This window comes from Eptatretus burgeri, chromosome 9, assembly GCF_056783735.1.
Source record: "Eptatretus burgeri isolate ZD-2024b chromosome 9, Ebu_testis_v1, whole genome shotgun sequence".
NCBI lineage: Eukaryota > Metazoa > Chordata > Myxini > Myxiniformes > Myxinidae > Eptatretus > Eptatretus burgeri.
The window spans coordinates 64,730,864-64,743,212 of NC_140969.1; the positions used below are offsets into that span (position 1 = coordinate 64,730,864).

Consider the following 12,349-nt stretch of genomic DNA (forward strand, 5'->3'; position numbering starts at 1 on the left):
TTGGGATGAAGCTTTTTAATTTTGAGTGTAATCTCTATTGACAACAGTGATTTCATTTTGTATTTTCTGTCACCTTGGAAATCTGGAATTTGAAATAAAGAAGTGCATTGAAGGATATAAATAGTTTCCTGTGTTAAATGGATGTATTCATTTGTGATTTCTCATTGAGATTGTGAAGCAAAAGTTTAAGTACAAGTTTGACAAACAATTAAAATGCAACCACACGTTGTGATTCTTGCACTGGTTTGTCTTTTTTCGATAAACCTGTTTCGCTGTTTCTTCATATCTGGCATCAAGGAATGGGTTGAGGTTGAATTTGTCGAAAAAGAAGGATAAATATCCTGGTTGGAAATAAAATTTGGCATCAACATTACTCATGCCTGTTCTTGTCATTTTCAAAAGTGAATGGTGAGCTTTTCAAACGCAGTGTGGAAAGTGGCCACCGTAAACAGGAGACAGACAAATGCATGGACAAATACCACGATTCGCTATATATATATATATATATATATATATATATATATATATATATATATATATATATATATATATATATATATATATATATATATATATATATATATATATATATGTATATATATATATATATGTGTATATGTGTATATATATATATATATATATATATGTATGTATATGTATATATATATATATATATGTATATGTATATATATGTATATGTATATGTATATGTATATATATATATATGTATGTATATATATATATATTGTTACGAATCTACCGCCTGCCCAGCGTGCGAACAGCTGCTTTAGCCAATAGCGGTCATCTCGCCCACCAGACGGACAATTCAGTTGCGACTTTTCGGAACAACGCCGAAAACCAGTCACGGGTGTGCTCCAAGCGCACACCACGGCCTAGTCAATATTCTACCCACGCGAGACAGGGTCAATTGCCGAATTAATCGATATTCCTAAGTATTCGCGCGGGCAGCCTACCGAGAGACCGTACCTCAGCGAGGCCTGCTCGGACACGAACCGCTTAAGCGGTTCGTTCCGTTCTGGGATAACCGAGCGGTGTATTATCGCGAGACCTTGCTGGACCCAATTCTTTTATCGGCTATTAAAAAGCCCACTATTATTCTGAGAGCAATACGGCGGTTCGATGGGGAAAGAGGACACAATGAACAGGTTAACATTCACACAAGGACATTTTATTTATAATGCACATGTAAACAAACAATCATGCAATGGATGCAAAACACGCATGCAGTTATTAAATGGAGGCGGGTAGGGACAAGACACAAGCAAGGCAAAGCACTACAACCGTCTATTATTATTATTTCCAAGCACTTGCACAGTTCTACTTGCGGGACATGGCGCCACAACATTCACACAAAGAAACAGGGAAAAGACCACCCTCATAGACAAGGGGGTCAGACTGGACCCGTAGGCCTTTATTACGTGGGACTTGGTGGACCGAAGGAGTCCCATAAGACCGTTGCAGGTTACCTCTACCCTCGTGGTGCCTCTGGGTCGACCCACGACGCTCTTTCCCCACGGCAGCAAGCGTAGCCGCGGTTGCGCCCAGGCCTTGCCAGGCAGCAGGGTGGGTCGGGCCTCAGCTGGCGACGCTCTAAGAGGAACGAATGGGTTTGGATGCTCTTTCAAAGTTGATGCTCTTTGTAAGAACCCGTCCGTTCCTCAGCGACGCTCGGACTGTCCCAAAGCCAGATCACCTCTGACCGTTTGGTGCTGGCTGGCGAGCTCTCTCCGGCTCTCCCCACACGATCGCGCAGGTCTGCCCGGCACTGCAGGCTCCGCTACGCTCTCTGCCTCGCGCGTCCTCCGCATCCCTGGACTTTGCCTCGCCTGTGTTCTTCCGACTCCAGACTTCTTCGACCGCCTCCAGACTCCACCGACGACGACTACCTCAAACTGGTGCTCCGTTTGGCCTTTTATAGGGTTGGTGAGACGAGATCTGGCCTCCGCTCTCTGACCTCTGACCTCCACAGGAGTCGGGTGAATATACTGGTTCTGGCTCACTTTTCCCCATGTAAGTGAATGGGTTTTTCCTAAAAAGTAAACCCCCTTTTTATCCCAAGGTATATTTATTTGTTTCCCCTTTTAACCGAGGGGCACTCTTTTCAAATAACCAATGCAATAAGATAAAGATTTGTTCAAGTAGTAAAGTAGTAATGTGATTTGTTAAACGTGATTCCAAAGAAATATCTTAAACATGTAAGCCTAGGGACACTCTTTTTCAAATAACCAATGCATATTGTTTTGCTCACTCATTGAACCTATAAAGATTTGTTCATTCTCAAATTCCTTCAATAGTTTAATTTTCATTGCACAATAATCCCCATCTAAAATATTTAAAAACAAAACATTTGAATCTTTATATTTTTTAAGATACCCCTTTTGTGCCATTATGAAATGATAAACTTCTCTTAATGCTCTTGTTTGACCACCTCCTGAACCACATATCATTTTGAGATTATGGTAAATTGTTTTTTCATTGTTCAATTGATAACCATCAAAATTTTCAGTCCATTCAAGGATATTTTTTTTTCTTTATATCCTCTAACTTACTAGTTTGTAAATTGATTCTCATCTTTGTTTTATTTACCTTTGTTTTCGTTATTTTTTTCAAGAAGACTTATTTGATATTTCTCACATTCATAATGTTTTCCATTTATATACCAAGACTGAGATTTTTGCCACTCTTTAGTTTGATTAATACTTGGTTTGACCATTTATATATTGTGAGGAAACACGGCGGTAGCCCTTAAAAACCCAAACCCAACTTCCCATCGTTAAAATACAATCTATTCTATACACTCTATCATACAATATCCATATGGAACACAATCTATTCCATTATCTAAAATAAATCTCTTATCATCAAAGGCCCCTAATGCCTTTTTATTTACTTCTTCACTATATATCTTATGTATATAACTTCTTATTGTATTCATTTTCCTATATTCTTTCTTATTCATCAAACAATTATTATAATTTCTAAAAGTTATTGATTTCTTTATTACATATTTCTTTATTCCCTTTAACCTCTTATCAATCTCATCACCATACTTATAAGCATATACCTTTGCTCTCAATCCAACTCATCCTTAAACTTAACAATAACCTTTTCATTCTTTTTTGAAAATAACTCACTCTTCTTTCTAAAATTACTTGTATCATATACTCCAATATTTTTCTTCATATCTTTATAAACATCATCAGTTTTTATATCTGGGATAAAACTATCAGTGTCCATATACAACAATGAAACATTTTCACCATACTCTTTCTTTAAGCCATTATACAAATAATCATACATCAATATCTTTGATAAATCAAGAACTGCTGTTCCAATATAAATTGGTTGATGCATTACAATACTTTCCTTTTCCATATGAATAGCAGAAAAGTTCTCTGAAAAAAACTTCTTCTCTCTTAAAACTTGGTTTATTTATCAATCTCGAAGCTTCTTTCCAAGATGTTGCAAATCTAATGTTTTGCCTGTTTCTAACATTCTCCATTGTCTTTCCAAATACAGCATTATTCATCAATTTATAGAATTCCCCTCGGATTTTACTTTTGTATTTGTTCTCATATCTGTATTGAATTTAATATACTTTTTCATCCAAGGACTTTGTTTAAATTTTAAAACTCTATGCATTTTAGCTACTCTCAATCCTTCTCTCAAAAACTGTTTCAAGCTTCTCTGATGCAAAACATATCCCTCTTTATCACAGAATGTTGTTCATAACTTTTCTGTTGATTTGCCTTTAATATTAAAACTTTTATGATAATCACTTAACCTTTCTTTCTCACATGCAAAAGGAAAGTCTTTATGCTTATTATGAAGATCACTCGGGTACCTCAAATCAACTTCAAAATAATAACCTTCTTCCTCATTCAATTCCTCTTGAGAAGAAATAACAATATTCATCAAAGCCTTTTCATAATCCTTTTCTTCCACCCACTCTAATTTACCATTAGGCAGAGATTGAGACATTGCCCATCCATACAAATTATTAGCATCAAAATACATCAAATAATTACTATCTTTTTCACGATCATAATTTGGAAGATATTTATTATTTGCTTTAGCATATCTTTTTGAACATACTTGTGATATTCCACCTCTCTTAAACTTCTCAATCATCAAAAGCATATCTACATCACTGATTAAAGGTCCCCTGACATGCAAAAATACTTAAATTTCATTTATATATTTCCTTGAGGAGTTTTTCATCGTGATTTCAGATCTGACAATTTTTTTCACAATACTTGTTCTGTAAAATGTAAAATTAAAAAAACAAACGTCTTCCGGAACGCCCCTAAAAATTCTCCTGAAAGGGGCGTAACCCACATGACATCACGTACAGTATGTCAAAGGCTGCACGCAAATTACGCGGGTTGGTGGACTATGTGATTCTCTTGGTTTTCTGTGTGATTACTCGGGTTGGTGGTCTACGTGATTCTATTGGCTTGCTGTGTGTTTCCACATTTGATTGGTCGACTCAATCACTTCGTTCGTTTCTGCTTTAAAAAAATCGAACGTTTGGTTTTGAATAATGGATGACGTGGACTTTCACTTGTCCGGTAGCGACAGTGAGTGTGAGAGAAATGAAGGATTTTGGTCTGAATCACATGGACAATTGTGGGATAACATAGTCGTGGGAGGTGAAGTTCAGGCAGCTTTAAATGAAGTACGGCCTTACCAGTTCGAGCACGAAGCAGGACAAGCAGAGAAAAATGGCGATGAAATTCCCGGAGTTCATGACGATCAAGAGGACATCGAAGGAAGACTCGGAAATAACAACTGGTTAGACAAAATCCTATTCGTAATTCAATAATGTAAATTCTACTTGCATACTGCTCAATATCAGAAATATTTTAGTGAGGTGACGTGAACAGCGCAGCGCAGCGGACATGTTGCACCGCGGCGAATTAATCACAAACAAGGCCAGCGCGTGTCATCGGCCGTATCTCTCCGCGCATAAAACGAACCAATCTCGCTGTCCGGATACGATGAAAACTTGTGTGCAGAACACACCTTGCGATACAATTGGCTCGAGTCGTCCGATAAATCTGACGTTCTGTTACATTTTTATTTATTTCATTCCTACTGTCGTCATGTTGCACCAGTAGAAAACAATGAAGAAAAGAGAATAATAAAATAAAGCTACAGCACGTCAGATTTATCGGCCTCGTCAGACGGATGACGGATTTATCGGCCTAGTCGGATGGACGACGGATTTATCGGACTAGTCTGGACTCTGGAGTTGACAAGTAACTTGTATTAGCATGCACACAATGTATAAGTCAATGCGTAGGAGTCCTGAGGATATGAAGCCGTGTAATAGGACAGATAAATTTGTCTTTCATAGTTGTGCCAACATATTTTTCCCTGTTCATTTATTACAGCATTTTGGCTAAATGTTAATGAATAGCATGCCAATGGAAGCAGTACCTTCACTTTAGAATAAACCCATATATGTCGAGTGCAGCCATACCTGGCTTGCATGTATATGGAATCGTACCTATCCCAGCAGGCTGGTTTCAACGAACAATTCAATGAGCTGCAAAATGTGGGTGCAGGATTTTCACATTGTTTGATTTTAAAATTATCTCCTTGCACCTTGAAATGATGCAATATTAATCTTTAGTATTTTACTTGTATGTCCCTGCAATTTTTATTTTTAATGGAAAGGTTAAACAGTCAAATTTAATATTTTGTGTACATGGTATAGCCCTTTATTGTGCATACATGTATTGGATTTGTATACGACTATGACAAGGTAGTAAAGGGATAAATAATTGCCTCGTGATTGTTGTGCAGACACGGCTCAGAAGCATAATTTATTGTCTCTGTGTGTGAGGAATGAGAGGTTGGGATGAATAGAGCCCGTGCTCAAAGTCACTGTCTTCGAAGTGGGCGCTGCAAATGACGCTATTGTCGCTGGGGCCTTTCCAGTTTCCCCTCGTCAACTTCACTTTAGATGTCCATATTCTCCAACGATTATCATCTTTTGGGAATACATGAAGGCTTACACCGTCTTTGCTTGTATTGCTGCATCCTGCTACGATACATCTTGCAGGCATTTTCAAAAGTACGGCTAAAACTATTAAAAAATTTCGCGAAACAATCACTGGAATTAAGACTATCACAGAGATTGCACTCACATGTGAAAAATGCATTTGTACGTACTTTATAAGGCGCGCGACATCTCGAGTCAATCCACTCTGTGCGAGTTACTGTATGTGACGTCACGCTGTGATTCGCTGAAGTCCATTTTATTAGGGGCAGGGCATAGCACGTTGTGAAAGACTCCAGAAATGATCGAAATATTGGTCTAATTATCCCATTTGTGATTTAAAAAACAAAAAACATGGGTGATTTCTTCACTAGGAAGGGCAAGTTAATATATAAATAACAAGTTTATTTTTCATGTCAGGGGACCTTTAAATCTAAATCTTGTTTTGCCATTTTCCACATTGCACTCCAAGCTAAACCAGGAGCTGTGAAATAGTGGGCAGGATCTAATCCATAACAATTTTTATTATGACAGTGATCTAAAAGCTTCTAACACATCAGCTAACAATAAAACATCTGTTTTTAGAAACAAATCATGATATTCTCCAAGGTTCTTTATCTTAAATATTTTCCAAATTTCTTGTGCTTGTTTATATTCCTTATCACTTATCTCTTTTTCATAAAGGTTATTATAGAAACTTTCTTTTGAAGGAAGTCATGTTTCTTTAAATCTCATAAATGAATCCATATAATCATAAGGATAAATTCCCTTACTTGTAAGAATTTTCTCTTTACTTTGAATGTCATTCCTTGTTTGAATTTCCTCTCAAGTTAGAATTCCCTCTTTAATCAGAATTACCTATTTAGTTAGAATTTCATTCATTGTTTGAATTTTCTTTATAATTACAATTTCATCTTCAGTTAGAATTTCTTCATTAATTTCCTCATTAATTAGAATTTCCTCTTTACTTTGAATTCTCTCTTTAATCTGAATTTCCTCTATAGTTAGAATTTCCTCTTTTGGAAAGAATGAATTAAGATTTGGAAAAGACCCCGTGGAGCTTAGATTTGATGTGAGGTCGGCAAGTGGTGTTCCCATAAACTTGTAAGAATCTAGAAACCTAATACAAGTTAAAGGTTTTGTGAATATCATTTTTGTAAATGAAATATACTTTTGACTTGTGTTTGTTATGGCAGAAATATTCCCTGGTGTTTTTGAAAGTTCATTTATAAATACATGTGTATCATAGTTGGCGCTGTTGTGAAGAAAGACTGGAATAAAAGAAGGAAATTTATAATTAAAATTACAACAGGGATGAGCGGGACCTCTATATTTACCAGTAAGATGACAATGATCCCTAACTTTAGATTCCTCAATTTCCTCCTCACAAATATGACAGATATTGTTCTTTCTGAATTCTAATTTTTCTTCAGTTAATTTCATCGGTTCATTTGTTTCTTTCATTAATTTAGTTAGTCTTATACAATCCTTTTCTAATCGTTTTACAAACTCTTGTGAAGCTTTTTTTCCACTATAATGTTCAAGTTTACTATACTTTTCTCCAACAGATGATTTGATATAATAACAGAAACCACAAGGAATATGTTTGATATTTATTTGTATGTGATTCTTTTGGATTAGGAGAAGCAGTATTAATCTTTTTTTGAGGATACATTCATAATCAGCATACATCACAAATGGGTGCATTATAGATTTATTATAATCTTCAAAAGAAATCTTTTCACCAGGTTTAAGCATTGTAATTACAGCTGATTTATGATTACTGCAATATTTTGAATGTTGTTCTAATCGTTCTTTTGTATGAAATGAATTAAGACATCGCTTACAAGGATATATTTTGTTTGCTGTTCTGAATATTTGAGAAGAGATTAATCTTGATAAATTAGTGATGTATGTATAATGTGAATTCTTTCCAGCACTAAAATATAAAAGATCAATGTATGTTTCTTCATTTTTAAAGTTGTTTGAAATTTTTAATATCTGAACTTTGTTTGTATTCGTTAATCCATATACATTAATAGAAAGATTATTATTTTTCTCAAATTTAGGAATATCTGTTAGTGGCATTGGAAATTTAAAATTTTTAATATCCAAGGTATTCTCATATTTCATACATTCTTTTACTCTTTCTGAATTCCAATTTGGTGGATGTAAGTGAGCAAGAACAGACCAGAGAAAACATTTATTATCATTGTTCTTAATATTAACAACTGCCTTCTTTAGTTTTATTTCTTATGGTAATTCAATATAAGAAGCTTTAAGAGGGTTTGATTTTAGAATGTTTATATCTAAAAAGATGATTTTTTAAAATATTAAATCCACTTCCTTCCACTGTATTATCAACATCCTCCTCTTGTCTTGATAGTTCTTCATAAACCCCACTATTCAAAAAATCTTGAAATGATGTTATAAAATGAAGATCGGTTCTCATATAAGAAGTTTGTTCTTCATCTTGTCTTTTCATATTCATTTTCACTCCCATATAAAACTTTAAAGTTTTCATTTCTTTCAATGTCTTTTTAATAACTTTTTCAACATCAGGTTTCACTATTTCAATTGATTCAGCTATTGGTGATGGACCGGGTTCTCCAAATTGAACAATCCTTATTTTTATATGCCCTTTAAATGCCCCATCAGTGTTTTCAATATAATAGTCTCCCTTTACTTTAAACTCATTTTTCTTGTGTTGTTGTGATTGAAGATATCTGTTATAACGACTCTTCAAAACATCCTTTGAGCAGATATCACAATGTTTTCTTTCCAACTCAAGAGGAGATATTAGATGAAATAGATTAAATGTATGTTTGTTGGTTTGAAGGTGTTTTTTTATAATATTTGTATTCGTGATAACAAACATCACAGTACGTTGCATTCAACATATTTATATAATTAAACTTTGCTTAAACTAAAATTTTCTTGATGAAAATTTCGTTTAATTTCTCGGTAAATCTGTGCCTAAAAGCATTTTATCCTCCAACTTTTTTCACTTAATAAATACAATGTTTCAAGACACAAAAGACAAGTTTCAATCAATCTCTTCATCTGTAAAAGATACTGAGAAATATGTCAACGATGTAAATTGAACAAAGATAAGTATAACAACTATTGGATAAAAACAATGATGGTAAATAATATGAGTTCTTCAATTTCCTTCAGCGGAAGGGCTTTTAGTATACCTGGAAGAACATCAATTAAAGTATCTCTTACAAAAGTTTCTCCTCTCCTTCTGGTAATATATTCAAAACTAGAAAAGGCAATGAAACAAGAAAAAGTATCAAAAAATAAAAACCTTATGGATGAAGCTTTAGAAAGAAAAGATAAGACCATCTGTAATATGCAAGGAGAAATTTGTATTTTTTTCAACAACCCTAAAGATGTAAATCCTGATGAAATAAAGGATGTTAATATATCAGGTGAAATGACATTTCATTCAAGAGTCATTAAGGATCATTTTAAAATTACCTTTAATATAAAAAAAAATGTTGTAGTTGAATCAGGTTATGAAAAAAAGTATATAGATATCAATGGTAATGTTGTTTCTACAAATTAAATAAGAGTCAATATTCAACTGAAGATTTCGAAGATTATGAAAGTATAGATGATTCTGAAGATGAATTTTAGTTTAAGTAAAGTTTTACTTTATAAATATGCGAGACTTCCCTGATTCTTCATGTGACAAATTTGAGAATTGTCCTGCGTGTGAAAGACGGGGATTAAACAGAGTCAAACGCATATAAACAATGTATATTCTGTGATTATCTTCTAATTTATGATAAGAAAAAGCAAAAAAAAATATTTTAGATTTACACCAAAAATGAATTACTTTACAAGATTGATTAGAGAAATGAATGTAAAGAACGAGGGTGATAACACACCTTTCCTTACAAGGGAAGAAACTGAACGTATTAGAGAAATGTTCAAAGGATTGTTGTTGTATATTATTCATGGATGTGATTTTCAGGGAAATATCAACACAAGATATTGCATAAATAAAATAATGGATTATCTTCAAATTAAACCTGAACTTAGGATAAAATATAGAGTTTATAAAAAAGCCAATAAAAAATTAAATAAGCTGTTTTCCAAATATATAAATGAATGATTTTTACTTACGAAATCTAAAGATTTCGTAAGTATATTGATGACTTCCATCCTCAGTTTGTGTGTTTGTTTGTTTGTGTTTGGTTGTAGGCACGATAACTCGAACGGAAGAAGCTCCCAATGTCAAATTACACTACGTGATTCAGGAGGGTGATGGCTAGCGCTGATTAGATTTTGGTCAAAGGTCAAGGTCACAGTGAGGTCAAACATAATTCCGTAAATTAATGTGGAGAAATGGAGTATTTTTGCTTCGCTCGACGTTACGAGTTCATTTTAACTTCGATTTTAATTTTGTCTTCGGTTTTTGCGATCTCTTAGGACGCTTAAAACTCGGTTGTCGAAATTCTGGTAAAAATCGGATGTTTTGGAGACGTTTTAAGATTGTATAAAAAATATTTCACTCGACGTGTCACGGGTCGTCCCATGATGCAGTGCGCTCGAGCAGACGCGTCGTTGAGTCACGTATGGTTTTGCGTGTGCGCGCTGATGGTGTTTTCGATAAAGATGGTGTTTAAAAGTCGTTTTTTTATCCCAATAAAGGTTATCGTCGCATGCCTGACTCGCTGAGCCGTCGGATTATGTAAAGATTGTTGGTGGATGGCCGAATATTTCGGTTTTGTGACTTTGATAAAATAATATTGAATAATTGCGTGGAGAAATGGAGATTTTTGCTTCGCTCGACGTTACGAGTTCGTTTTAACTTCGATTTTAATTTTGTCTTCGGTTTTTGCGATCGCTTAGGATGCTTAAAACTCGGTTGTCGAAATTCTCGTAAAAATCGGATGTTTTGGAGACGTTTTTACGATTGTATAAAAAATATTTCACTCGCGCGTCACGTGGTGTAGCGTGCTTGAGCAGAGGCGTCGTTGAGTCACGTAAAGGATTTCTGTGTGCGCGCTGATAGTGTTTTCGATAAAGATGGTGTTTAAAAGTCATTTTTTATCCCAATAAAGGTTATCGTCGCATGCCTGACTCACTAAGCCGTCGGGTTATGTAAAGATTGTTGGTGGATGGCCGAATATTATGGTTTTGTGACTTTGATAAAATAATGTAAAATAATTGCGTGGAGAAATGGAGATTTTTGCTTCGGTCGATGTTACGATTTTTGATGGTTTGGTACAGAATCATCGTAGAAACTTCTGTTTTGCGTCGCTACCTTCTCTGGAGACAGCTTTTATTGGACAAGGTCAGAGGTCAAGTTAACGATTTCGTAAGTACCAGTCTATGACTGCTTGTTTGTTTGTTTGTGTGTGTGTTTGTTTGTGGGCACGATAACTCGAGAATGGAAGAAGCTACCAATGTCAAATTACACCATGTGATTCAGGAGCGTGATGGCTCGCACTGATTAGATTTTGGTCAAAATCGGTCGAAGGTAAAGGTCACAGTGAGGTCAAACATCCAAAAAAAAAGTTATAACTCGAGAACGGAAGAAGATACCAATGTCAAATTACACTAATTGATTCAGGAGGGTGATGGCTATCGCTGATTAGATTTTGGTCCAAATCGGTCAAAAGTCAAGGTATTTCAAGATTATGAAAAAAGTGAGGTCAAACATTCGATTTTTGATGGTTTGATACAGAATCATCGTAGAAACTTCTGGTTTGCGTCGCAACCTTTTCGAGAGACAGCTTTTATTAGACAAGGTCAGAGGTCAAGTTGACGATTTCGTAAGTACCAGTCTATGACTGTTTACCCATTTGGGAAAATAAGATAAAATTTAACAACCATAAAAATCTCCCAATTTCATTAAGATGTCTCATAGTTGGTTCAAGTGGATGCGGAAAAACCTGCTTACTTTTGAAGATGCTCCTGACTCCCAACTTTTTGATTATGAAAATTTAATAATTTTCACAATGTCGAGTTTTCAACCAGAGTATCAACTACTCTCACAAGGTTTTAATGCTGGTCTTCAAAAAGAAGATATAATCGGTTTATTTAAACTTCAAAAAAACCAAAATGATTATTACATTGAAGATATAATACAACTATTTTGTGATACACAGAGATGTAAAAAGAAATCAAAACCGATAACTTGTATTCTTAGTGATAATACGGATGATAGTCTCCCCAAGATTTGGATAAATCAAAAAAGAACCTCGTTATCTTTGATTGTGTTAATGAGAGAAACCAAATGGTAATGGACAGCTACAACACAAGAGGGAGACATTCTTCTTGTAATTATATTTATCTTAGTCAATC

The 12,349-nt window shown here is 34.7% G+C and overlaps 1 protein-coding gene across 2 annotated transcripts in view; it reads left to right on the top strand.

The window, feature by feature from the left end:
* Positions 1 to 373, top strand: part of TCF25 (TCF25 ribosome quality control complex subunit) — a 51,283-nt gene extending 50,910 nt beyond the window's left edge. For both annotated transcript variants that reach the window (XM_085895409.1, XM_085895410.1), the window contains one exon: positions 1 to 373. This exon is cut by the window's left edge and continues 297 nt beyond it. The gene's annotated coding sequence lies outside the window, so the exon portion shown is untranslated.
* The last annotated feature ends 11,976 nt before the right edge of the window (positions 374 to 12,349 follow it).